Genomic DNA, 5,364 nt, shown 5'->3' with positions numbered 1-5,364 from the left:
GAACCTCAGCTGGACTGATCTGATCGTCCTGGTCACCATGCTGAGTCTGCTCCACATCCTGGTCCAGGTCCTGGGTTCTATCAGAAAGGCAACGTAGGGGTTATCCGAAATCACTGATACTCACTGGACGGCTAGATTAGGGTTTTACCTTTGTTATCTCGCCTTGTTGTATCTCTCCGGTAAAGCCTTCAAGGGTCCGGTACCTTTCTTTTCATGCATCTCCTTTCCTTGTAACCAACGAAACACTCTTCTGACCGTTAATAAGACGTATTTGCTTAGTCTGATCAAACAGAAACAATATCCGGTGCACTACATGCGAAGAACTTACTAACCTGGAAATCTGCTTCCATAAACTCTTTGGCCTGTTGATAAAGACAGTCGAAAATTGTATCCCGGCGAGTCCAATACTCATCAAGCAAAGCTTTGTTTTCTTTTTCTTGCTCCATTTTAGCAGTGGATACCACAACTGATGCTCATTTTTGTAATCCAAGGCAGTCCGAAGAATTGTAACACATACGTTTGAGAGTTCGCATGCTCTCTGCACTTGAATTCCCAGTGGTTGTTCAGCTCTGATTAGGTATTCTAGCTGTCTGTTCAGGCAATGAAATACTTCCTCAATTTCAGATACCTTACTGTAGAAAACTTCAGCATTATCTCTGTCCATCAACAGAACTGTATTTCGTCGGGCTCTCTCCCCTACAAACTGAATAAGATCCCAGAGGGCACACGAAACTTGATCCTCTGCGGCAGCGTTTGGCGATCCAAATCTGCCTGAGTGGCTCTGGTTAATCAGTTTTTGCAGTTCTCGGAGTTGAATCATTGCAGCAAGTTTTCACCATTTTCCAGAAATATTTGCAAAGAATTTCCTGCCATAAATGAGATGCGTTAGCTCAGCAGTCGGTTTTTATGCCGATCAGAATAAATAACAGCTCCAGTGTATACATAAAAAATGAACTACCAATCTGATTTTGGGGAACAAATTATTTGTAATGTACAGATATATCTTCAAGCATTAAAATGTGGAACTAAAGGAGATGAATCAGAATAATGCTACAATGGTTTAATGAAAACAGTTAGAGATTAAAGCAAGTACTCTGTTTAGAACACAACTCCACATGGCATTTGGATAGAGCAAGAAAATTTAGAAATTGTTCATGCTTCTGTTGTTTCTCCACCAATTGTGCAGATATAACAGTCATAGCTACGATCTCAGCCCCTCTAGTTGATGTCCAATGCTTAGCTAATGTGTCAACTATAGATTTGCTTTTGCGAGCAAAAACATTGGTCTCTCCATCTCTCCATCTCTCCATCTCTCTCAAATGCACCAGATTCACTAAGCTTCCCCAACGAACCATCAACTTTCCCAGATAACAGAAACTCCTCAAAGAGCTGACCAAGCAAAGCTTCTGACTCTTCATCACGGGCAGTTTGACGAAAAATTCCCATTTTAGCATTTCCTTGGTCTTTGCTGTTTTGTAAATCAGAATCAATCCATTCGAGCAGCAGTCTAGTAACACCATATGGCGTATTCCTTGTCTCATCTCGTGATCTCTCATTGGAGCTCCCTTTGCGTAATAAACTTCGCTCCGGAGGTTCAACTCCACCAAGCACGACAGCTTTCTCCGGTATAGCCCACTCTCCAGCTTTCTCAGTTAGCACAGTCCATGCACCACATTCATGTTCATCATCTGAGGAGAGAACCGAAGCATCCAAGACCTTGCCAGCATCATAAGGTAAATCAAACTTATAGAGTCTGCTAGAATTACCATGAAAGTAGCAGACTGTGGCTGTTCCATCACCTGAAAGGATTATCGCTAAGCCTTGGGGTCTACCACCAACTCTGAGTTTCATAGAGAATAAAAATTCTTTATCCTCCACTCTTGCTTTTGGGATAATAACTTGGATTGGACCCTGTTTCTCAGGAACCCATTCCTCTCTCCCATCTGAAAATCTCGTCTCAGATTTGTGTTGCAGGGTTAAAAGAGAATATTGTGTATAACTTGAACTGCTGAAACGGTCCATGCAGATAGTAGCAACAAGAACAGTAATCACTTTACCCTGATCATCCACCTGCAAATCTAGAGGCCAGATTTGCTTTTGACTTGCTATATCTTTCTTGATACTAGAATCCCCATCAGTGCCAACAATCTCATGACGCCAGACTTCTAAAACAGTTAGATCAGGTTCAATTGTAAAACAATGTAAGCCTTTTCGCAAGATTGACTCAAAACTCAAAAGTCAAACCTAAACTAACCCATGCGTTTCTTGGATTTTTCTTTTGTTCTATTCACCCCACAAGTTCATATAATTCACGAAAATGCCATCAAAATTTTTTTTTTCTTCTAAAAAATGACATTTTTACTCTCTCACCTTCATCATCTTCAAGTAATTACAAGATTGTCATTGTCATCAATATCCCAACCACTATGAACAACCAATTTGAAACTCTTAATGCACCTAAAATCGATTTACACTCTCTCTTTCTCACTTGTTATGAACTAAAAACAGTATCTCTTTCACTTTGCCTCCATATTCATCCAAAAAAACTCAAGCTTTTGATTCAAATTTTTTTTATGGTTGATAGAGCCATTCAAGCATACTAATATACTATTCTTGGTGGGTTACTTTCGTTTGAGATTCTGGGTGGTTGGAGAAGACTATGTGTGCTAAGGAAGTCATCTCACTAGTTTAAGGTATGAAATTGAATTTTTTTCCAGATCTGTAAGTAGTCTGGATGTAGAAGACTTACGGGTAAGTCTTCTGGTCAAACTTTGTTTGTTAAAAAAAATCTAGAGAATACCATAGACGACTTACTGATAAGTCCTCTAGGATAAACGGGTTAGTTTTACATTTGACAGAATTGTGTCAGATATTTGACTTTTCCTGGACGACTTACCAGTAAGTCGTCTCCGGGAAAACAAAATTTTCAATATTTTATTAAAGCTGGACGACTTATCTATAAGTCGTCTCAGGGTACTTTTGCAATTGGAAAATAAAACTTAAATATTTAAATTTTTCCAGACGACTTACGCGGAAGTCGTCAAGTAAGACGACTTACTTGAAAGTCGTCCACGATAAGCAAAGTCGTCCAGATTTATTTCCTAGATTCTTGTCAAACCTTGCTTATCTCGGACGACTTTCTCGTACGTCGTCTACCTGGACGACTTTCAAGTTGTCTGGGTAAAGTTAAATATTTATGTTTCTTTTTTGAATTGCAAACTAACCTGAGAAGACTTACAAATAAGTCGTCTAGCTTTAATAAAATATTAAAATTTTTGTTTTCCCGGAGACGACTTACTGGTAAGTCATCCAGGAAAAGTCAAATATCTGACACAATTCGGTCAAGTGCAAAACTAACCCGTTTATCCTAGACGACTTTTTTTTTTTTAACCAACAAAGCTGGACGACTTACTTGTAAGTCGTCCTTTTTAAAATTCAATTATAAAAATGACCTGTTTGGACGACTTACTGGTAAGTCTTCCAGACAACTTACTGGTATGTCGTCTGCGTCAATGTTTAGTAAACTTTAATTTTCTCTATGTTAACTAATGTGTTTTATTTTGAATTTTTGTAGATGATGCGTCAGTTACATGCAGTGTATGGAGAATGGTTGTTGAAAGATTGCCGTTGGGATTTTGTGGTTGATAATGTCAAAGGAGCGAGAATCATTTTTTTGGGGGAAGGTTCGACACATGCTGAACTTCTTGCAATGGCTCAAGAAGATTATAACCTAGACATGAGCACATAATCTGTGGAGATAATCTACTCATTACCAGCATAAATGATGCAGGCTCCAGACACCCCTCCTATTCATGTTACAAGTGATAGACAAGTTCGAAACTTGCTCGAGATAACCAAAACGCATGAAGTACGGCTTTGTGTATCAAGTTGTAGCAAGGTGGAAACGGTTTCAGAGTTCAGGGAAGAAGATGATGAAGCTGATGAAGCTGATGAATGTTTTGAAGATGATGATGATGATTTGGAGGATGATGGGGAGGAGTACGATGGGGAGGAGGATGCTGGTATCTCTATTGTTGCTGAAGAGGACGAAGTGTTTTGAAGATTTCAAAAAGATTGAAGGAGGAAGATTGAATGGTAACGGTATCTATGTCAACCAGAGTTTTGTTAGCAAGGATGCACTGCTTTCAGAGCTGCGGTTGACAGCAGTGAGGTTTAAGTTCCCCTTCAGAATATACAAGTCAACGAAAACTCTCCTTGTGACAACATGTCCGGTTAGTGGTTGTCAATGGAAGGTCAGAGCGAGTGTGAAACATGGGACAAACACGTTTTGGGTAACAAAGTATGTGGAAAAACATACATGCTCAGCGGGAGACCGACTCGCTCAGCGGAGACACTGTACTCCGAAGTATGTTGGTAGGCTTTTCATTGATCGTGTTGGAATCATTGATGGGTTGAATCCGCAGCATATCACTGATGCAATGAAGAACATGTTTGGCATGACGCTTGATTACACCACTTCATACAAAGCACTTTTATATGCACAAACATTGGTGAGAGGATCAGCAGAAGATGGGTATTCGCGTCTGCCATCATATCTCGAGCAATTCTCCTTAGCAAATTCCGATTCTATCACGGCTATAGAACTTGATTCTATCAATAGATTTAAGTATCTATTTCTCTCTTTTGGTGCTTCTATCAAAGGTTTTAAGTATCAGAGAAGGGTCATTGTGGTGGATGGGACTCACCTAAGTGGGAAGTATGGAGGTGCTATGTTAGTTGCAGCCGCAAAAGATGGGAATTTTCAGATATTTCCATTGGCTTTTGGGATCGTAGATGCTGAAGATGAACCTTCTTGGGAATGGTTTTTCACAAAATTGGCTAGTTGTGTATCTGATGCGCAGTGGCACAAGGCCATTAAAAGTGCGTGTGATAAGGTGTTTCCTTGGGCAACCCGAGGAATATGTTATTATCACCTTCAAGATAACATTGTCAAAAAGATTAAAGGGAAACATCCCATGTACTTGGTGAAAGGGGCTGCTTATGCTCATACGGTTTCAGATTTTGACCGGTACATGGCTGAGATACGGAGTGCCAAACCGGACCTTGCAACGTATTTGGAGAATGCCGACGTCAGCCTATGGTCAAGGGTTTATTGTCAGGGGGACATGTACAACATAAAGACAAGCAACATCGCTGAATCTATTAATTCCGCTCTGAAGCGAGCTAGAGGATTTCCGGTTCAGTTCCTGTTGGAGTTCATAAGGGAGAAGCTAGGAAAGTGGTTTTGGAAAAGGAGAGAAGATGCTTTGAGTCTCCCAACTCAACATAGTCGAGGTGTTGAATACTTGCTTGCTGTTCGATCGGAGATAGCGGATACGATGACGGTACAACCAATTGATGGAT

The 5,364-nt window shown here is 40.2% G+C and overlaps 1 pseudogene; it reads right to left on the bottom strand.

Moving 5' to 3' along the window:
• Nucleotides 1–5,364, bottom strand: part of LOC106301990 — a 25,272-nt pseudogene that overhangs the window by 7,693 nt on the left and 12,215 nt on the right.

The sequence above is a fragment of the Brassica oleracea genome, chromosome C7 (genome assembly GCF_000695525.1).
Source record: "Brassica oleracea var. oleracea cultivar TO1000 chromosome C7, BOL, whole genome shotgun sequence".
NCBI classification, from domain to species: domain Eukaryota; kingdom Viridiplantae; phylum Streptophyta; class Magnoliopsida; order Brassicales; family Brassicaceae; genus Brassica; species Brassica oleracea.
The sequence above is the reverse complement of the archived record's forward strand: the minus strand, read 5'-3'. Positions and strand labels throughout refer to the sequence as shown.